General features: G+C 41.2%; 1 pseudogene; it reads right to left on the bottom strand.

Moving 5' to 3' along the window:
• Nucleotides 1-488: 488 nt before the first annotated feature.
• LOC121846732 lies at nt 489-15,889 on the bottom strand (annotated as a pseudogene).
• Nucleotides 15,890-23,808: the final 7,919 nt, after the last annotated feature.

The raw sequence follows: 23,808 nt of genomic DNA, 5'->3' as shown, positions 1-23,808 counted from the left end.
TTACATCACCTGCCATCACATGGTTGGAGAGTTACTTATCCAATAGAACTCAGATTATTCTTTAATGGAAATTCTTTAACATCAGATATGTACAGTGCGACCGCTACTCTTCTCTATTTTACAAATTATTTTCCACTTGTTTGACAAGAAGCTAAATTGTATGCTGATGATTGCACACATAAGCACCAACAGCCTGTGAGCTCACTGAGACTCTTAGCAACGTGTGCCAGAATGGGTCTTATAGTTAGAGTCAGAATAGGTCATTAACAATAAACTGGTCTTAAATACATCTAAAACCAAAAGCATTGTTTTTGGTTCAAAACCTCAACTGGAGTTGTGCATACATGGGGTGACCATTGAACAAGTTGAAAAATCCTATAAGTAACTATGGATGGTCAGTTATCATGGTCAAGTCATATTGACAAAGTTTTGTAAAGATGGGATAAGGTATAACTGAGGAGTGGGTGTATTGGGGCAGTGCTGTAGGATTAGTTAAGATACTCTTTGAAGAGGTAGGGTTGATGTTTTCGGAAGATGGGCAGGGACTATGTGGTCCTAGCTTCAGAGGAAAGCTGGTTCCACCATTGGGGTGCCAGGACAGAGAAGAACTTGGACTGGGCTGAGCGGGAGCTGGCCTCCCGTTGGAGTCGGAGGGCAAGAGACCTGAGGTGGAGTGTTCGGGTTGGGGTGTAGGATTTGAGCATAGCCTGAAGGTAGGGAGGGGCAGTTCCTCTTGTTGCTCCGTAGCCAAGTATCACTGTCTTGTAGTGGATGGGAGCTTTGACAGCAGGCCAGTAGAATATGTGGAGGAGCAGGGTGACATGGGAGAACGTGGGAATAATGAACACCAGGCGGGCTGCAGCATTCTCGATAAATTGCAGTGGTTTGATGGCAGAAGTGGGGAACCCAGCCAACAGCGAGTTGCAGTAGTCCAGACTGGAGATGATAAGTGCCTGGATTAGGTTCTGCTTAAAGTGTGAGGTAAGGTCATACCCTACGACGCATGAACTTGCAGGAGCGTGTCATTGCTTTGATGTTTGCAGGGATTTTTTTATTTTTTTATTTCACCTTTATTTAACCAGGTAGGCCAGTTGAGAACAAGTTCTCATTTACAACTGCGACCTGGCAAAGATAAAGCAAAGCAGTGCGACACAAACAGCAACACAGAGTTACACATGGAATAAACAAACATACAGTCCAATAACACAATAGAAAAGTATATATACAGTGTTTGCAAATGAAGAAAGATTAGGGAGGTAAGGCATTGAATAGGCTATAGTGGCAAAATAATGACAATTTAGCAATTAAACACTGGAGTGATAGATGTGCAGAGGATTAATGTGCAAGTAGAGATACTGGGGGGGGGAATAACAGTATGGGGATGAGGTAGTTTGGTGGGCTATTTACAGATGGTCTATGTACAGGTGCAATGATCTGTAAACTGCTTTGCCAACTGATGCTTAAAGTTAGTGAAGGAGATAGGAGTCTCCAGCTTCAGTGATTTTTGCAATGTATTCCAGTCACTGGCAGCAGAGAATTGGAAGGAAGGGCGGCCAAAGGAGGAATTGGCTTTGGGTGTCGAGTGAAATATACCTGCAGGAGTGCTGGCTACGGGTGGGTGCTGCTATGGTGACCAGTGAACTGAGATAAGGCGGGGCTTTACCTAGCAAAGACTTATAGATGACCTGGAGCCAGTGGGTTTGGCGATGAATATGAAGCGAGGACCAGCCAACGAGAGCATACAGGTCGCAGTGGTGGGTAGTATATTGGGATTTGGTGACAAAATGGATGGCACTGTGATAGACTGCATCCAATTTGCTGAGTAGAGTGTTGGAGGCTATTTTGTAAATGACATCGATGTCAAGGACTGGTGGATTATCAGTTTTACGAGGTTATTTTTGACAGCATGAGTGAAAGATGAGTTGTTGCGCAATAGCTGATTCAAGATTAAATTTTGGATTGGAGATGCTTAATGTGAGTCTGGAAGGAGAGTTTACAGTCTAACCAGACACCTAGGTATTTGTAGTTGTCCACATATTCTAAGTCAGAACCGTAGTGACGCTAGACGGGCGGGCAGGTGCGGGCAGTGCTCGGTTGAAAAGCATACCTTTAGTTTTACTAGCATTTAAGAGCAGTTGGAGGCCACGGAAGGAGAGTTGTATGGCATTGAAGCTTGTCTGGAGGTTAGTTAAAACAGTGTCCAAAGAAGGGCCAGAAGTATCTTCTGCGTGTCGTCTGCGTAGAGGTGAATCAGAGAATCACCGACAGCAAGAGCGACATCATTGATGTATACAGAGAAAAGAGTCAGCCCGAGATTGCACCCTGTGGCACCCCGATAGAGACTGCCAGAGGTCCGGACAACAGGCCCTCCGATTTGACACACTGAGCTCTGTCTGAGAAGTAGTTGGTGAACCAGGCGAGGCAGTCATTTGAGAAACCAAGGCTGTTGAGTCTGCCGATAAGAATGCAGTGATTGACCTGGCCAAGGCTTTCAACTCTGTCAATGAATATGGCTGCACAGTATTGTCTTTTATCGATGGCGGTTATTATATCGTTTAGGACCCTGAGCGTGGCTGAGGTGCACCCATGACCAGCTCGGAAACCAGATTGCATAGCGGAGAAGGTACGGTGGGATTCTAAATGGTTGGTGATCTGTTTGTTAACTTGACTTTCGAAGATCTTAGAAATGCAGGGTAGGATAGATATAAGTCTGTAACAGTTTGGGTCTAGAGTGTTTGAAGAGGGGGATGACCAAGGCAGCTTTCCAATCTTTGGGGAACTCAGATGATACAAAAGGGAGGTTGAACTGGATAGCAACATGGGTTGCAACAATTGCGGCGGAAATTTTAGAAAGAGGGGGTCCAGATTGTCTAGCCCAGCGGATTTGTAGGGGTCCAGATTTTGCAGCTCTTTCAGAACATCAGCTATCTGAACTTGGGTGAAGGAGAAATGGGGGAGGCTTGGGCAAGTTGCTGTGGGGGGTGAAGAGCTGTTGACCGGGGTTGGGGTAGCCATGTGGAAAGCATGGCCAGCCGTAGAAAAATGCTGATTGAAATTCTCAATTATTGTGGATTTATCGGTGGTGACAGTGTTTCCTAGCCTTAGTGCAGTGGGCAGCTGGGAGGAGGCGCTCTTATTCTCCATGGACTTGACAGTGTCCCAGAACCTTTTGGAGTGTGTGCTACAGGATACAAATTTCTGTTTGAAAAAGCCAGCCTTTGCTTTCCTAACTGCCTGTGTAAATTGGTTCCTAACTTCCCTGAAAAGTTGCATATCGCGGGGGCTATTCAATGCTAATGCAATATGCCACAGGATATTTTTGTGCTGGTCAAGGGCAGTCAGGTCTGGAGTGAACCAAGTGCTGTATCTGTTCCTGGTTCAACATTTTTTGAATGTGGCATGCTTATTTAAGATGGCAAGGAAAGCACTTAAAAAAATAACCAGGCATCCTCTACTGACGGAATGAGGTCAATATCCTTCCAGGACACACGGGCCAGGTCGATTAGATTGGCCTGCTCGCTGAAGCGTTTTAGGGAGCGTTTGACGATGATGAGGGGTTGTCATTTGACCGCGTACATATTATGGACACAGGCAATGAAGCAGTGATCGCTGAGATCCTCGTTGAAGACAGCAGTGTATTTAGATGGCAGGTTGGTCAGGATGATATCTATGAGGGTGCCTGTGTTTACGGATTTGGGGTTATACCTGGTAGGTTTCATGATAATTTGGGTGAGATTGAAGGCATTTAGCTTAGATTGTAGGACGGCCAGGGTGTTAAGCATATGCCAGTTTAGGTCACCTAACAGTACGAGCTCTGAAAATAAATGGGGGGCAATTAATTCACATATGTTGTCCAGGGCACAGCTGGAGGCTGAGGGGGGTCTGTAACAAGTGGCAACAGTGAGAGACTTGTTTCTGGAAAGGTGGATTTTTAAAAGTAGAAGCTCAAACTGTTTGGGCACAGACCTGGATATCATGACAGAACTCTGCAGGCTGTCTCTGTAGTAGATTGCAATTCCACCCCCTTTGGCAGTTCTATCTTGGCGGAAAATGTTGTAGTTGGGGATGGAAATTTCAGCATTTTTGACGGCCTTCCTATGCCAGGATTCAGACACGGCTAGGACATCAGGGTTTGCGGAGTGTGCTAAAGCAGTGAAAAAAAAACGAATTTAGGGAGGAGGCTTCTGATGTTAACATGCATGAAACCAAGGCTTTTACAGTTACAGAAGTCAACAAATGATAGCGCCTGGGGAATAGGAGTGGAACTGAGGGCTACAGGGCCTGAGTTAACCTCTACATCAGCAGAGGAACAGAGGAGGAGTAGGATAAGAGTACGGCTAAAGTCTATAAGAACTGGTCGTCTAGTGCATTGGGGACAGAGAATAAAAGGAGCAGATTTCTGGGCGTGGTAGAATAGATTCAAGGCATAATGTACAGACAATGGTATGGTAGGATGTGAGTACAGTGGAGGTAAACCTATGCGTTGCGTGACAATGAGAGAGGTTTCGTCTCTGGAGGCATCAATTAACCTAGGTGAGGTCTCATCATGTGTGTGGGGTGGGACAAAAGAGCTAAGGCATTTTGAACGGGACGGAGGGCTCTACGGTGAAATAGGGGCGGCAGGGTAGCCTAGTGGTTAGAGCGTTGGACTAGTAACTGGAAGGTTGCAAGGTCAAATCCCCGAGCTGACAAGGTACAAATCTGTCGTCCTGCCCCTGAACAGGCAGTTAACCCACTGTTCCTAGGCCGTCATTGAAAATAACAATTTGTTCTTAACTGATTTGCCTAGTTAAATAAAGGTTAAAAAAAATAAAAACTAGCCAAGACAGCAGTAGATAAGACATATTGATATTAGAGAGAAACATTGATATTAGAGAGAAACATAAATCAATCACAGCTTTTGATCAGGAGATATAAGACAACAATGGGTAAATGGCAATGAATGGGCAGAGTGGGTCAGTTAGGTAGCGGGCCAGGGCTAGTAGATGGTTCTGTGGTGATATCGGAACAGAATAGCCTGTTGAGACCACATTGGGCAGTCCAGTCGTGATGGATCGGCGGGGCTCCGTGTCGACAAGAAAGGGTCCAGGCCAAATGGAAAAGGAGGTATTGTAGCCCTAGAAGTAGCTGGTATTTGGGCCTAGCCCGAGGCTAGCTGGTGCTTGCTTCGGGACAGAGGCATTAGCTAACAGTAGCCACTCGTTTGCAGCTAGCTAGCTATGATCTCGTGTGATGATCCAAAGTGGCAGGAATCCGGAGATATGGTAGAGAGAAGCAGTCCGACATGCTCTGGGTTGATATCGCGCTGTGTAAGACTGGCAGGTGTTGTCCGAGCTAAGGCTGGCTGATGCCGGGGGGAAAAAAGGTGAGGACCGCTAGCCGTGGCTAACAAAGACTAGTAGCTAGTTAGCTGGCTAGCTCCTGATAGAAGTTCCAGTTATAAGGAATAAAAATAGCAGATCCGTACCACATTGGGTGAGGCGGGTTGCAGGAAAGTATATTTAGTTTCGGAAATAGAAAGTGAGATTAACATGTATACGAAAAAGACAGGCTATATACAAGGGATAAGACACAGGATAAGACAAAGACAGATATACACGTCCTACTGTGCCGCCATATTGTTTCAGAAAAAAAAATATGACAGGGTGTTGTCTAGGGTCACGCCAAGGTTCTTTGAGCTCTGTGAGGGGGACCCCGTGGAGTTGTCAACAATGATGGAATAGTCTTGGATTGGACAGGCCTTCCCCGGGAGGAAGAGCAGTTCTGTCTTGTTGACCTTGAGCTTGAGGTGGTGGGCCGACATCCAATCGGAGATATCTGTCACCACCTGTGTGTCAGAAGGGGGGGGGGGAGAAGAAAAGAAGTTGGTTGTCATCTGCATAGCAATGATAGGAGAGACCATGTGAAGATATGACAGAGCCGAGTGACTTGGTGTATGGAGAGAAGAGGAGAAGGCCTAGAACTGAGCCCAGGGGGACACCAGTAGTGAGAGTACGTGGTGGTGCAGACACAGGTTTTCTGCCCATGATATCATTTCAAGTCTTTTTACAATGTGTTTTATGTGATTAATCTTGGTTTGGTCATATCATTTCTTCTTTGTTTTGTTAAATCCAGACTCAGTAAGTGTTATTCATGTAAATTGTGATTATGAAATATCAAACTGCCGGGGGAAGAAAACAATCCCAGGCAAGACATAATGTAAACAAACAAAGACTAGACATCATAAGGTGCTCTATCTGAGATTTCTCTAGCGGCTGCTGGGCCAGCCATCCTTCGATCAGTCAGTATCAGACAGCTGGTATTCTCAGTTGCTTGTATCCTACAACACGCATGTACTGTATAAAAATTTCAATTTCAAAATGTCAGCTATGGACGTTACAACAGTAAAATGTTATTCTCATTTGCATTGACAAGTTCAACAATATAGGCCGCCAACTGTGGTGCAACGGTATAGTCGGTATCAGCTTGATCTCTTTCTGTGCAAACACTTGCTTGAAAAAGTCGACCCTCAGCAACTATAGGGTTGAATAACTCCGCTATCAAAAGGTTGCAATAGTAAACTCCATAAACCATTAAACTCCATAGGAAAACAACTAGCCAGCTAGCAACTCCAGCAAAGTTTGCAAGTGCATGAATGTTTATTTGGCTTTAGGCTAATCACCCACCGATAGGCTGTGGACATTTGCAAGCAATGTGTGTGGATCACTCTGTTTGCTAGCTTGCTTCACTTACCATTGAACAGAGCTGGCTTTTGTGATTATTATCCATTGTGTCCAGTATGCTGCTGGCAGTGGTCGTGCTGAAGTCTCAAATATGGTCCAACTAGCAAGTGTTGTGCTAGGACAATATTCTCAATCCCTTGCTGAATGTAAATCACCCACAATTCCAGTTTTTATTCAAAAACAAAAGCTAGCAACAAAGCAACTTTGTAACAATAGACCCATTAGTGTTTTCAAATCTGTGCTCCTGTGTATCGTCAGTTGTCGCACATACAGGCAGTCGCACTGACAGCCAGGAGCCAACATTATTAAACCGTTGCGACATGTATTTGTCAGGTACATGCTAATTCTGTATCAGTCAACTCTCATTTATGAGTCTATGAGGGATATATCTACAGTTGAAATCAGAAGTGTACATACACCTTAGTCAAATACATGTAAACTAAGTTTTCACAATTCCTGACGTTTAATCCTAGAAAAACTTCTCTGTCTTAGGTCAGGTAGGATCACCACTTTATTTTAAGAATGTGAAATGTCAGAATAATAGTAGAGAGGATGATTTTTTAAATCTTATATTTCTTTCATCACATTCCCAGTGGGTCAGAAGTTTTTACATACACTCAATTAGTATTTGGTAGCATTGCTTTTAAATTGTTTAACTTGGGTCAAACGTAGCCTTCCACAAGCTTTCCACAATAAGTTGGGTGAATTTTGGCCCATTGCTCATGACAGAGCTTGTGTAACTGAATCAGGTGTTTAGGCCTCCTTGCTCTCACACGCTTTTTCAGTTCTGCCCACACATTTTCTATGGGATTGAGGTCAGGGTTTTGATTTTGATTTGCACTTTTCGCACCAAAGTACATTCATCTCTAGGAGACAGAATTGCGTCTCCTTCCTGAGCGGTATGACGGCTGCGTGGTCCCATGGTGTTTATACTTGCGTACTATTGTTTGTACAGATGAACGTGTACCTTCAGGCGTTTGGAAATTGCTCCCAAGGATGAACCAGACTTGTGAAGGTCTACAATTGTTTTCTGAGGTCTTGGCTGATTTCTTTTGATTTTCCCATGATGTCAAGCAAAGAGGCACTGAGGTTGAATGTAGGCCTTGAAATACATCCACAGGTACACCTCCAGTTGACTCAAATCATGTCAATTAGCCTATCGGAAGCTTCTAAAGCCATGACATCATTTTCTGGAATTTTCCAAGCTGTTTAAAGATACAGTCAACTTAGTGTATGTAAACTTCTGACCCACTGGAATTGTGATACGGTGAATTATAAGTGAAATAATCTGTCTGTAAACAATTGTTGGAAAAAATGACTTGTGTTATGCACAAAATAGATGTCCTAACCGACTTGCTAAAACTATAGTTTGTTAACAAGAAATTTGTGGAGTGGTTGAAAAATTAGCTTTAATGACTCCAACCTAAGTGTATGTAAACTTGTGACTTCAACTGTATGTATTGTTGATGTGTTTCTGTAGTTGTGGTTGGATTATAAACTGTGTTTATAATTAGTAAAACCTTCATTTTAAATAACTTTGAAGTGATCCAAATGGAAAATTCATGAATGCTTGTCAACAATTGGCATGAATAAAAAAGAAATCTGGGCCGGTAGTTTTTCTTGAGCTGGTAACTTAACCAGGTACAACTCTGGACCTTATACGGTATGGCGTGATTCAGCTGTTGTAAAAAGGTTTAATATGGGCTACGATGGGACCAGAGTTTTTCAAATAAACTCCTTGAAAAACTATTGGCTTGGGTAAGATGAAAACCTTGTCAAACTGCAGCATCCTTGTACTTGTACTTGTTCATATTACTTATACTGAATTTTAAAGAAGAACTAGTGGGGTTTCCTATACACAGACACCAGTGGCGGTCGGTGTCATTTAAGATGAGGGTGGAAGATTTTATGAGCATGGCCTTATTTCTATTACAGCATATTGGATGACTGTCATTCACATTCCATTCACCTAGCTAAATGTAACTTCAATAGGTTTAGGCTACTACATGATACTCAAATTTCCCTGTACCCATCATGAGGTTGCTATAACCTCGCCTATGAATTAAAGTTTGCAACGTAGGTGCACAGGTCGAGAGAATTTAGAGTAATCAAGATGACAGACAGTGACACATTCAATACCACCTTGCACACTCTTGTCTGCATCTAGCTGATCTAGGGTGTAATCATTAGTCCAACTGTTGCAGATGAGAGTTTCTTTTGGACAGATTCAGGTATGTTTATCCCCATTTCATGTTGTTTGCTTCCGTTTTATAAACGTTTTTCAACGGAACCCTTGATCACACGCAAACTGTTAACTTTACTAGCAGCCACATAAAAACAGCATGATCACTTTGCTCATTGTATATATAATTCCTTCTTGCAATTATCTGTGTTCTCCTCCTCTCACATTTTCCCTTCACTTGTGGACTTCAGTGCACAACACATCAGCTGTCTGTGGCCAGGTGAAAACTTTTCCAAGCCAAACCTACATCGTTGTCACTTCATAGTCAACTCGAACTACTCGAACTAATGTGTTATGGCTCAATCATACCGAAAGCATCATTGCGCAAAATGGTATGCAGCATCATCTGGATATGTTTGCAACAAGAGTTGCACCACACAGAACGCCCTCTGCAATACAATGCTGCAAGGTAAACACAGTGTTCCATTGGAAATTAATCAACTTCTTGTGTACCAAAACACAATGTCGTTGTCGGTGTGATCGAGGTGTTAATAAATCCGCTACAATCATGCAGTACAGTGTACGGTTAGAAAGCAGTGGGCCCCGATGGCAATAAATTAATGAAACCAAAAGCTTACCTTGACTTTGAAGAGTTCCAGTGTTGGATAGCCACAGTCAGTTAGATAACATAGCATGCCTCTCTGATTGAGCTGGGTGTTTGAGTAGAACTAGCTAGCTGCATTTGCTAGCTAAGTGAAAGTTTTAAAAAATACAACCAAATCTCTCTCTCTTGTTCTCCTTAATTTTGGAAGAAATGAATTTGTTCAAAATGTGTCTTTCAGTACTAGATTCATTCTCTGTTCATTGATTAGGTGGACAAGAGCTCTGATAGGTTGGAGGATGTCCTCCGGAAGTTATCCTTATTACTTTATAAGTCTATGAAAGGGGGTGAGAACCATGAGGACAGAAGCTAGCTAGCAACACCATGTTGCTACCCTACAGAGTGCTGCTGAGGCTACTGTAGACCTTTATTGCAAAACAGTGTGTTTTAATCAAATATTTGGTTACATGTGAATATACTTTGTATAATCTTTATTTTTAATTTTTTAAATTTTATTTTGCTCAATCTAATATTTATATATTTCTTAATTCCATTATTTAACTTTTAGCTGTGTGTGTATTGTTGTAAATTGTTAGATTCCACTGCACTGTTGGAGCTACTGTAGGAACACAAGCATTTCGCTACACCCGCAATAACATCTAATACATACATGTATGTGACCAATACAATTTGGGACAGGGTGCATACTATAGTAGGTTAGACTATGCAGCTGCTGTTGTTAGTAGCCTACAGTTGATCAGGCTGAAAAATAGTCTCGTTTCCATGCAATATAGCATGTCCGATCACTACTGTTTAGGTGTGAAGGCTGCTACATTTTGTATGATCTTTTATAAGTTACTTTATGCCCAACCTTTAGCACTTTGACATTCCTTGTTATGGTCACTACATGAAATGGGAAATTATATTGCTGTGGAGCAAAGCTTTGCAGTATTAGTGAAGATATGATCAATACAAGTGGATGTCACAGATCCAACACTATTGATATGCACTCTAGTTGTTTGAGTGATAACCTGGGTCATATTGCAGGCGTTAGTCACAGTCAGAAAGATTTCTCTTGAGAGGACAGCTAGTTGCCAACCAGTCAATATTCAGGTCAACCAGAAAATATACCACTGTTTAACATCACACACATTATCAAGCATTGCACACATATTATCCAAATACTGACTGTTAACACTTGGTGGCCCAAAAGAAGAGACTTTAGATGAGGCAGGTGAACTTGCAACCACAGCACTTCAACAACATTTGACATGAGATCATCTCTAAGCTTTACAGGAATATGGCACTGAACACATACAGCAACACCTCCCCCATAGACATTCATGTCTTTTCTGTAGATGTTTTATCCTTATATTGCTACTGCTGTATAATCAAAGGAATTATCTAAGTGAGTTTCAGAGATGGCCAGTGTGTGAATGTTATCCGATGTTAGCAAGTTATTGATTTCATTAACCTTATTTCTAAGGCTACATACAGTATATTAATATGGGCTATTTTCTAGTCCTTTCCTGGGTAGCTCATCGGAGATAGACATAATATAGAGAAAATAAATAAAAACATTGTTTGGCTAAAAGTCAGTCAATCAGGCACTTGTCAGTGCTAGTTGGTGTATGTGTGTGTGTGATGTTTGGCTGAAGCTATGGACCCAGAAGCTTGGCTCTCTCACTCCTCCCAGGCTTTTGGGAGGGAGGGTGGACAATGAGCTTTTCGTAGCAGATGTAAGCAATGTCCCCACACTCTCTGGCAGCTTTCATAGCTGGGATAGGTCCTTTCTGCCTTTGGCACACAGCTTCAAAGAAGTCCTCATTGATGTTGCCCATTGGGCACAGACATCAATTCAACGTCTATTCTGCGTTGCTTGAAAGTAATTTCATTGAAATGAGGTGGAGACTACGTTTATTCAACCAGTGTGTGCCCAGTGGGTGGTTCCTCTCAAGTTCTTAGCTCTCTCCATAACAGACATCTTGTCATTGAACCTTAGGAACTTAACCACTCTAGGCCTGGGTCTGTCACCTGGGCTGGTTACAGGTTTTCCAGACCTTTGGACACGCTCCACCTCAATCTTCCTATGATCCATCTGCAGTTTTACGGTAATAATTTCTTACTTACTCTGTCTGGGTCTCATATGGAGACTCAAGGATGTCATCCACAACAGTGTTATTCTTCCTGGATTGTCCCTCTAGATATACTGTTTTCCCAGTCTTACAGTTTGTTGTAATTTTGCTTCAAGTCTTTTTCAGGACGTCCTCCTCTCCCAGGAGAAATGCAAACTGTTCTTAATGTCTTAGACCTCTTTGGTCAGATCGTCCTGTCACGGATCCCCCCAGTACTGCTCCTAATTCTGTTCTCCAGTCTACAGTCTACGTCTTCTAGGCTTCACTGAACGGGATTCATTATCATCACCCCAGGACTGTCTTGTCTGATTACACACACCTAGTTCCCATTTCCCCTGATTAGTATGTTATATATGTGCCCTCTGTTGCCTCTTTGTCGGTTATTGTTCCCATGTCCGTTAGTTGTGTGAGTACATGTGTTGGTGCAGCTGTAACGCTGAGTGCTTTATATATTGTGTATAGGTATCGCCCTGTGTTGTTCAACAAGGTTTACCCTCGCTCTTTTGTTTGGGTACAGCCCAGTGTTTTTGTACACATGTTTGTTTAAAAAAAAACTTGTGTATTCCTGCGCCTGTCTCCAAATCCATTATACCAGCGTGACACATCCTTTTCTTTGTTGAGCACCAGTATTTGGAAAGCTCTTGAAGTTATTTTACTGTTTCTGTAACGATGGCTTGTAGACATATTTTTATTGATTTAACCCTTGTGTGGTATTTTTGTTATTCGCCCAATGTTCACGGGTCTGATGGACCCACAACATTGAGTTTTTAAAACAATACAGCCATAACAATTTGTATAAATACTTCATTCTTAGATGGTGAGTTACACCTATTACAAGCCCCATAGACAGCATACATGGTTAATATTTGCCATTTACCTCTGCTAGATCACATTTATCAATTAAAGCACTTTTTAAAAATAAAATGTGATTTGTGTAAACAAATCAATTATAGTCAAGACATTGGTGGACTGAATCATGTTTATCTTGAACAAATATGGTGTTTATGTTGAACAATACTATTGATGTTTATTGCGTTGAACTGGACAAATTGGAAGGACATTTTACATACGGTATTTTTTGGAAATGATAAATGAGCCCCATTGAACACAAATTAAGACCTGTCTACACACCACATGCGGGACAGTTTGACTGTGTATGATGCAATTTTATTTATTGCACTTGATGCATGTGTGCATGTTCTTGTTGCTGCTGGCTAAAATTTAGAATGATAAACACTTACTTCAGCAATTTTACTAACATCTCACTCACATATATGACTCACCCCCTGGAATCTGTCTTTTAGCAAAATTTGAAATTGTTTTTTACATAAGTAGACTCAGAGCTACAAATGGTATATAATACACTGCATATTTGAGGAACAATTGGGAAAGTAATTCTGCTTTGATAAACTTGTAAACTCACTTTTGAGAAAATGGCCTTTGAATGTTTTGGTATCTCGTGAAGAGCTTTGTCTACACCCATTCAGCATCGTTCACACCCTCTTAAGCTTCAGCCCCAACCATCTTGTTTTGCTCTCGGAGCATTCAGAGTGCACACTTGACACTCTGGTTGATATGTTCACCTATAGATAACATTAAAAAAGCCTAACCAGCTCTGCTGGCAATAATTTCATAATGCCTTTATGCAGATGTTTACTGACACCAGCCATATTCAATGGGTGTTGTACACTTTAGCTTAAGATATGTAGCTAGCTAGGTAAACAATGAACCTAGCTAGGTAAACGATGTGTACTATCACACATGTAATGTCAGCTAACGAGCCAGCCAGCTAATCCTAGCTAGTTAAACAACAATGAACATACATTGGCTTGTGAAAGTATTCACCCCTTTGGCATTTTCCCCATTTTGTTGCCTTACAAGCTGGAATGAAAATGGATTTTTCTGGGGTGTTTGTAATCATTCGATTGACATAACATGGCTACCACTTTGAAGCAAAATATATATTTTTTTGTGAAACAATCAAGAAATAAGACCTAAAAAAAACTTTCAGAACTATTCAACCCCCCCAAAATCAATACTTTGAAGCACAACCTTTTGCAGCAATTACAGCTGCAAGTATCTTGGGGTATATCGCTATAAGCTAGCACATCTAGCCACTGGGACCATTCTTCAAGGCTAAACTGCTCCAGCTCTTCCACTGGTGTACAGCAATCTTTAAGTCATACCAAAGATTCTCAATTGGATTGAGGTCTAGGCTTTGACCAGGCTGTTCCAAGACATTTAAATGTTTCCCTTTAAACCACTCAAGTGTTGCTTTAGCAGTATGCTTAGGGTCATTGTCCTGCTGGAAGTTGAACCTAAGTCCCAGTCTCAAATCTCTGGAAGACTGAAACGGGTTTCCCTCAAGAATAAATACAGCATTTCCCTGTGTTTAGCTCCCTCCATAATTTCTTCAATTCTGACCAGTTTCCCAGTCCCTGCCGTTGGAAATACATCCACACAGCATGATGCTGCCACCACCATGCTTCACTGTAGGGATGGTATTCTGGGGGTGATGAGAGGTGTTGAGTTTGTGCCAGACATAGCATTTTACTTAATGGCCAAAAAGCTCAATTTTAATCTCATCTAACCAGAGTACCTTCTTCCATATGTTTGGGGAGTTGCCCACATGCCTTTTGGAGAACAGCAAACATGTTTGCTTATTTTTTTCTTTAAGCAAATGGCTTTTTCTGGCCACTCTTCCATAAAGCCCAGCTCTGTGGAGTGTACGGCTTACTCCAATCTCAGCTGTGGAACGTTGCAGCTCCTTCAGGCTTATCGTTGGTCTCTTTGTTGCCTCTGATTAATGCCCTCCTTGCCTAGTCCATGAGTTTTGATGGGCTGCCCTCTTTTGGCAGGTTTGTTGTGGTGTCATATTCTTTCCATTTTTAATAATGGATTTAATGGTGGGATGTTCTTGGTTGCACCAGATCTTATTTAGGGGTTTCATAGCGAAGGGGGTGAATACATATGCACGCACCACTTATCTGTTTTTTATTTGTTCAAATTTTTTGAAATAAGTAATTTTTAAAATTTTACTTCACCAATTTGGACTATTTTGTGTATAATAAAAACACATTTCAATTACAGGTTGTAATGCAACAAAATAGGTAAAAAACCAAGGTGGATGAATACTTTTGCAAAGCACTGTAGTGCCAAATTATGTCATTACTACCCTGCATGAATATGCTGGGAGCTAACCAACCAGGTTCAATGTTAGCTAGCTAACATTAGGCTCTAACTAGAAAAGCAAATGGCTCTGGGATACGAATAACGTCCGCCAGGGAGCCAGCCAACTAACGTTAGCTAGCTAGCTAGCAGTATACTTTAGCTTGAAATGAAACTACTTAGTCAAAATTAGAAATGTGTAATATTTGAAAATGTAGTTAGCTAATGCTAGACTATCTTACCTGTATACATCATCATGCACGATGGATGCTTTTCCCTGCCATGAATGCCATGCCACGGTTGCCCTTAGTTTGAAGAAGTAATCCGGGGACGGGTGCTTTCTTTATCTATCATACTCTAATTCCACTAATTTCAAAACTTGATCCTCCAGAAAGTGGAGACCAACACTTATGCAGCTCCACTACACAATACATTTTTTTAAAGCAACGTTCAACAGGATTACCAACACAGACTGACTATCTCAAATAGACAGAAGCATCTATGTAGCAGACCAATCCAAACTCCTCTCTCGGCATGTCCAGCCCACTCATTCTCTCAGCCAATCATGGCTAGTGGGAAGGCTGCTGACTTTTTCTGTGGCTTAACCAACAAGGTTCGTAATTTAACAATTGTATTCGAATTTACAGATGGCATACACATTCGTTATTAAGGCACATGAAAGTTCACACGTTTCAAGGCATTTCTGCCCAAAAATACATTTTGATATTTAAAAACAAAGGTTAAAATTGCTCTCCTGTGAAGTTGTGACTTACACCTAGCCTCCTGAAATGGGTCACATATATAGTTACAGCAGGCCAAGGTAGGAGAGTCAGACAAACACACATGTAACAACATCACTCACACTTACTTCCGGTATTGGAGTTGTTGGTTCTGTGGGTCAGGCGGATGGGGCACCACTATCCTCCTCCTGAATCCTCCTCACGATGGCTGCAGAAGCTGGGGTCCTTGGGATATGTTGCCTCCTCTGGATTTGAAGTCTTACCAATGCTTTGCCCAGCTCCTCAAGAAAGAGCCGTATCCTCTGGAGCTTCCCTCTGTTCCAATCTGGGTTTAACGCCATCCAGATCACAAATGCATTGTACGCCGAGATGTCCAAGATGTTGAAGAATATCACAAGTGGCCAGCTTAGGGTTCTTATTTTGCTGCTGTAGCCAGTCACCAGCTTGTCTAATTTGTCCACCCCTCCTTTTGTGGCATTGTAATCCATTATGATTTCTGCTTTTTGATGTTCCTGGCCACACAATCTCCCATCCCTTTGAAGCGTACTCATGAGTACCGCATTTTTGCCTTTGGCACGTAGGACAGTAGGGACGTGTCGGCCGTGAACACAAAATTGATAGGCCTGTTCCGTGTATTCAACAGCTTAGGTGGGAACTCTGGCTTGTTTTTTCATTCTGTTCCTACCATTCCTACCAACATACAACATATCACACTAACCAAAGAACACCACATGTAAACACAGCACAACATTGTTCTCTGTCATCCTACTTTGACTTTCCTTTCGTTGTATATCCTAATTTCATCCAAACACAAAATTTAAATATAAATGTTGAATATATGGGAGGGCTGCAACGAAATTTCAAGAACAAAAAATAAATAGATAATTCATATTATGAATAATGGTAAAGTTGGAGCCAAGATGAAATTGCCAGCAGTTTCTAATTATGTACATTATTTGTATAAAATTACATGTTATTGATTGGTGTAATGATTTTGTATCAATAATTTTGCATCAATACACATGATTAGTATTAATTAAATATTATAAATAACATATATTTTCCCGTTTTTGTTCACTCCAACTTCTAACTTGGCACATATTGTTTCATATTCCTTTAACTTTCCATTTAAATTTGCAATCGTTTTCTCAAATTTAAAAGTGTTCATTGACAGTTTGAGCCATTCTGCAAATGAGGGTGATTGTTCCTCTTTCCAATTCCTTAACATGACCCTTTTAGCAAGGAGAGTTAGTGACCTGAGCACGGAAGCAGTTGGTGTATTTTCTGGGAGGTTAATTCCCAGCAAGATAAAGGCGAGCATTTGTGTGTATTCCATTTTCTATTGCTCCTTGAAATAGAGAGAATATCATTTTCTAATATGTTTCCAACTTAGGGAACTCGACCAACATATGCAATGCCCATCATCATCTGATTTACATATCCAACATTTGCTATTGGTTGTCATTTTTGCCTTGTACATTTTAAAGGGAGTCCAGTAAGTTCTATTCATTATATAATACTGAACAATATGTGTTTTAGACTCTCTGCACATTTTAAAACAGTTTTTCCACACCATTACATTTATGGTATAGTCATATGCAAATCTTTACCCCATTTCTCTCTTTAGGGAAGGCGTAGTACCCTTGTTTTTTAGTTTAGGAATTTATACACCCTAGATGCCAGGTGTTTTTGGGAATGCATATCCTTTATGAAACTTTCCTATCTGTTAAAATCATGTTTATATGTAATTGTTCTATCTGCTGACTTGACTGACTATACAATCTGAATTATTCTCAAATGGTTGGTAAACCTGGTCTTATCCTGTAGCTCATTCAGTTCCATAATTTTACCATCTTTACACAAATCAGAAAATGTTGAGAAAATCTGGCTAGTTTGATAGCTAGCAGCTAGGCTAGCTGCTTTGCCAAGCAGCAGCTCTTCAGGCTCTTCAGACTTGAAAAGTGCTTGGAGGAATTATACTGGCTGAAGGCGGTATCTACTGGCCCCAATGAACTCTGGCTCCAATGAACAGTGTTTGAATATCCACTGACAGACAAATGTGTTTGACTGAGGGCTTTGAAGGTGTGTCTCACTGCAAAGGTCATGCCAATATCTCCACCACTCCTGTAGAGCAGCTGAGGCAGTGATGGATAAAGTGATGTGGTAGACATGGAGCTGTACAAGGCAGCAGAGCGTCAGGGAACCATTGACTGTAAGGCCTGGCCTGAATTAAAGAGTGGCTCATTGAGACCAAATGTCATTCTGAGACAGAGGTATGATGAGGATAACGGTCTTGTTCTAGTCTAAAAGCATACTGGTGGGTGTAAATGCATAAATCTCCCTCTAGTATCCTCTCCTTTCCATTAGAACAATATACAGTAGCTCCCTCGGGGACTGTGTGCTGTGGTTCAGATGGGTGTGAGTGGGTGTGACTGTCTGGGAGGGGCCTATCACATCTGTTTGAAGACTCTCTGGCACCCTGGCTTGGGAGACCCGTGGGATGTAATCTCTTTCACTCACAGTAGCATCCCACCTCAATGAGATTTGGATTAGCCAGTCAATAAAGGTTCATTGATATTATAGGTAGTACTTATCATACCATCTGATTGACACTACACTAGACAACAACTATAGATTGAAAATACACCTCTTTCTGCCATTTTCCAATGAAATGTGAAAAAGTGAAAGACACCAGTTTACTAAAGATTCCATTTCCTATATACAGTATACTACACTACTGTCTTATTTTTCTCTGTGTGCGAGTGTGCAGGGATTTTGTTGCCTCTGAATCTATCTATCTGAATAATATAGTATTTCAGGGGAATGTGTTTATGCACTTGGTGAAATTGGATTTGGACTGTTATTTGATACACAGTCTCCAATACCATTTGCCCACACATTGATTCAACTCATGGATGTATTGAATTTGTATTGAAAGTGTGGAATATGGGCTATATTACAAGGTCCTCATAGTGGAGGTAGTATCTGCACCTTGTACAACATTAGTTTAACAATAATTGATATGGGTTGACAGTTGAATAGAATCATATTCCCATATAGGATGTTTTCTAGTACACAGATGTTACATCATACCAAGTGTTGTTTCTCAGTCTCTGAGGCAAGATCCATTAGAACAAACTCCATCGAAGGTCAATGCAAACCTGTGTCATAATTACAGCTGTATGATAGTGCCAATCACTATCACTGCCAGCATGTACATATGGAGAGATTCACTTCCTTTTCCCACCACCGCTGAGTGTGTTGAAAGTGAGGACTCAGAGAAGTGAGGTTGGATGCCATAACACACATGGATCCAGGAGTATGTCATGAGGATAAAGTGCTGATCCAGCTTCTTCTCTCTACAGCTCCTGTTACACGTATGCTGGGCCAGCCAGGCTCCTGAGAAACCTACCATGTCAGTAATCACCTCTCCATGCTGAAATATTTATGCCCTGCCTTGAAGTTAGAAAAGCTGAAAGTTCCAGTTTTCAACACAGCTTCATTAAAAGAGCTGGTGACAAAGAGAGAGAGAGAGAGAGACTCTGCGCCGAAGGCGTACAGTACATTATCCCTTTTCTCTCAGGAATCGCTTTTAATTAACAGGAGAAAAGGAGGCCGTTCCTGAGGTCAGTTCCTCTCCCCTCCACCTCTTATCCACCCCCCACCCACCCCAGGTTGTGGAGGATCTCAAAGACCCATGGGAGTGGAGGCTTTTAATTGCAACTTCCATAGCATCCTGCATAGAAACCTGGTTGTTACACTTTACAGTTCCACCAATAGCGGAGCAGAAATGCCAGCAAATAGGCAGTGAAAAGTGCTCGTGACTGAGTAATAGGGATAGATTAACATAAAGAGTGTGATTAAAAGTTGGGTCAGAGGAATGTTAAGGGTGCCAGATGTAGAATACAGATTAAATTGCTAAAATGTTATTCATCACTATTTATGCCTAAAGCACAGTATTTCAAATCATACAAAGCTGGAGAATTTCCCCAAATCTTATATCCATACAAAGATACTGGTAATACAACTTAAACATATGGAGTGCAATATTACAATTATTTATAGTGGCTCCATTTGTGCTTAAGTTCTTCTAAAGAATAGAATGACAATCTGATTCTAGGAGGGTGAAATGAGAATGCCGCAGGGGGGCATGGCGGAAGCTTTACAGGCTCCTGACCAGTTGTGCTATTTTAAAAAAATTGCGCTGATCTTAACTTTTTTTGAACAGAAAAATTCTGCCATCGTTTCCTATGACCTGAAAATAGATTCTGGAAATCAGAACAGCTTTCACTAACCTCAATTTGGATGAAGACTTCTACTTCAATGAGACGGGGGTGAAAGACAATAATAATGGTATGGAAATCCTTTTGAGTTACATATCCTTAGGAAAAGCCTATATTAGTATAAGAAGGTCATTGGTTGAAGTTTATGTCTTTATCTCTTTGTTAAATTGATTTACTCAAACGTAAGGCTATTTTCCTGTGTTAAACAGTTTAATGCAGACTTTCACTTTCTACAAGAGACTCATGCTTGCTCTTCCGATCGAGCTTTTTGGAAAAATCAATGGGGTAAAGATATCTGGTAGTCATATGGCAACAACCACTCTGCAGGTGTAGCAATTTCAAGAGGTGCAGTTTTAAGAAGTGCAGTTTTAAGAGGTGCATTTAAAGGGAACGTCATCAGTAGTGGCCATTGGTTTCATTTTAACAGTGAATTTTACTTTTTCCACATTTTGTTATGTTACTTACAGCCTTATTCTAAAATGAATGAAATACAAATAAAATCCTCAGCAATCTACACACAATACCCCATAATGGTGAAGCAAAAACAGGTTTAGAAATATTTGCCAAGTGTATTAAAAAATAAAAAAATAAACAGAAGTACCTTATTTACATACAGTACCAGCCAAAAGATTGGACTCACCTATAGTACTCATTCAAGGGTTTTTCTTTATTTTTAAAATGTTCTACATTGTAGAACAATAGTGAAGACATCAAAACTATGAAATAACACATGGAATCATGTACTAACCAAAAAAGTGTAAAATGAATAAAAATATATTTTATATTAATATTCTTCAAAGTAGCCACCCTTTGCCTTGATCACAGCTTTGCACACTCTTGGCATTCTCTCAACCAGCTTCATGAATGCATTTCAATTAACAGGTGTGCCTTGTTAAACGTTCATTTGTGGAATTTCTTTCCTGAGCCAATCAGTTGTGTCGTGACAAGGTAGGGGTGGAATACAGGAGATAGCCCTATTTGGTAAAAGACCAAGTCCATATTATGGCAAGAACAGCTCAAATAAGCAAAGAGAAACAACAGTCCATCATTACTTTTAAGACATGAAGGTCAATTAATTTACAACATTTCAAGAACTTTGAAAGTTTCATCAAGTGCAGTTGCAAAAACCATCAAGTGCTATGATGAAACTGGCTCTCATGAGGACCACCACAGGAAAGGAAGACCCAGAGTTACCTCTGCTGCAGAGGATACGTTCATTAGAGGTACCAGCCTCAGAAATTGCAGCCTAAAAAAAGGCTTCACAGAGTTCAAGTAACAGACACATCTCAACATCATCTGTTCAGAGGAGACTGCATGAATCAAGCCCTCATGGTTGAATTGCTGCAAAGAAACCACTACTAAAGGACACTAATAAGAAAATATTTGCTTTGGCCAAGAAACATGAGGAATGGACTTAGACCAGGTGGAAATCTGTCCTTTGGTCTGATGTTTCCAAATTTGAGATTTTTGGTGTCAACCGCCGTGTCATTGTCAGACGCAGAGTAGGTGAATGGAAAAGAGTAGGTGATCATCTCATCTTGTTTGCGCTTAGTGGAACTAAGCTATGTAAGGGCTATTTTACCAAGAAGTAGTGTGAATGAGTGCTGCATCAGATGACCTGGCCTCCACAATCACCTGACCTCAACTCAATTGAGATGGTTTGGGATGAGTTGGACCACAGAGTGAAGGAAAAGCAGCCAACAAGTGCTCAGCATAAAGTTGTGGCCAAAGGTTTTGAGAATGACACAAATATTAAGTCTGCTGCCTCAAATTGTATGATGGCAATTTGCAAATACTCCAGAATGTTATGAAGAGTGATCAGATGAATTGCAATTTGCCATGCAAATTAACTGAATCCCCAAAAAAACATTTCCACTGCATTCAGCCCTGCCACAAAACGACCAGCTGACATCATGTCAGTGATTCTCTCGTTAACACAGGTGTGAGTGTTGACAAGGATAAGGCTGGAGATCACTCTGTCATGCTGATTGAGTTCGAATAACAGACTGGAAGCTTCAAAAGGAGGGCTGTGCTTGGAATCATTGTTCTTCCTCTGTCAACCATTGTTACCTGCAAGGAAACACGTGCCGTCATCATTGCTTTGCACAAAAAGGGCTTCACAGGCAAGGATATTGCTGCCAGTAAGATTGCACCTAAATCATCCATTTATCGGATCATCAAGAAGTTCAAGGAAAGCGGTTCAATTGTTGTGAAGAAAGCTTCAGGGCACCCAAGAAAGTCCAGCAAGCGCCAGGACCGTCTCCTAAAGTTGATTCAGCTGCAGGATTGGGGCACCACCAGTACTTAGCTTGCTCAGGAATGGCAGCAGGCAGGTGTGAGTGCATCTGCACGCATCTCCACTTCTCTCCAGGAAAAACATCAGGTACAGACTGATATTCTGCAAAAGGTACAGAGATTGGGCTGCTGAGGACTGGGGTATAGTCATTTTCTCTGATGAATCCCCTTTCCGATTGTTTGGGGCATCTGGAAAAAAGCTTGTCCGGAGAAGACAAGGTGAGCGCTACCATCAGTCCTGTGTCATGCAAGCAGTAAAGCATCCTGAGACCATTCATGTGTGGGGTTGCTTCTCAGCCAAGGGAGTGGGCTCACTCACAATTTTTCCACATCCTCCAAGAGCAACTTCTCCCAACCATCCAGGAACAGTTTGGTGATGAACAATGCCTTTTCCAGCATGATGGAGCACCTTGCCATAAGGCAAAAGTGATAACTATGTGGCTCTGGGAACAAAACATCAATATTTTGGGTCCATGGCCAGGAAACTCCCCAGACCTTAATCCCATTGAGAACTTGTGGTCAATCCTCAAGAGGAGGGTGGACAAACAAAACCCCACAAATTCTGACACACCTCCAAGCATTGATTATGCAAGAATAAGCTGCCATCAGACAGGATGTGGCCCAGAAGTTAATTGATAGCATGCCAGAGCGGATTGCAGAGGTCTTGAAAAAGAAGGGTCAACACTGCAAATATTGACTCTTTGCATCAACTTCATGTAATTGTAAATAAAAGCCTTTGACACTTATGAAATGCTTGTAATTATACTTCAGTATTCCATAGAGACACTGAGGCAGCAAACTTTGTGAAAATTACTATTTGTGTCATTCTCAAAACCTTTGGCCATGACTGTACAGTGCCTTGCAAAAGTATTCATCCCCCTTGGCATTTTTACTATTTTGTTGCATTACAACCAGTAATTTTAAATGGATTTTTATTTGGATTTCATGTAATGGACATACACAAAATTCTCAAAAAAAAAAACCATGTTTCATAAAATAAAAAATAATGGAAAAGTGGTGTGTGCATATGTATTCACCCTCTTTGCTATGAAGCTCCTAATTAAGATCTGGTGCAACCAATTACAGTCAGAGGCCACATAATTAGTTTTAAAAAGTCCACCTGTGTTTCACAATAAAAAATATTTTGCATCTTCAAAGTGGTAGGCATGTTGTGTAAATCAAATTATACAAACCCCCCAAAATCTATTTTAATTCCAGGTTGTAAGGCAACAAAATTGTAAAAATACTTTCGCAAGCCAATGTATGTAGGAACTCCTTCAAAGCTGTTGGAAAAACATTCCTCATGAAGCTGGTTGAGAGAATGCCAAGAGTGTGCAAAGTTGTCATCAAGGCAAAGGGTTTCTAGTTTGAAGAATCTCAAATATAAAATATTTTGATTTGTTTAAAACTTGTTTTGATTACTACATTAATTCCATATGTGTTTTTTTCATAGTGTTGATGTATTCACAATTATTCTACAATGTAGAAACGAGTCCAAAAAAAGAAAAACCCTTGAATGAGTAGATGTGTCCAAACTTTTGACTGGTAATGTATATGTATATATATATTTTTAAAGAGTGCGGCACCCTTAGCACCCCTACTTCCCGCGGCTATGCCTTGACCGCAAAGCGCAACAGAGGATGGTGGGACAGCCCAGTACATCACTGGGGCCGAGCTCCCTC

The sequence above is a fragment of the Oncorhynchus tshawytscha genome, linkage group LG07 (assembly GCF_018296145.1).
Source record: "Oncorhynchus tshawytscha isolate Ot180627B linkage group LG07, Otsh_v2.0, whole genome shotgun sequence".
NCBI lineage: Eukaryota > Metazoa > Chordata > Actinopteri > Salmoniformes > Salmonidae > Oncorhynchus > Oncorhynchus tshawytscha.
Note: the sequence above shows the minus strand (reverse complement) of the source record. Positions and strands in the feature narration are given on the sequence as shown.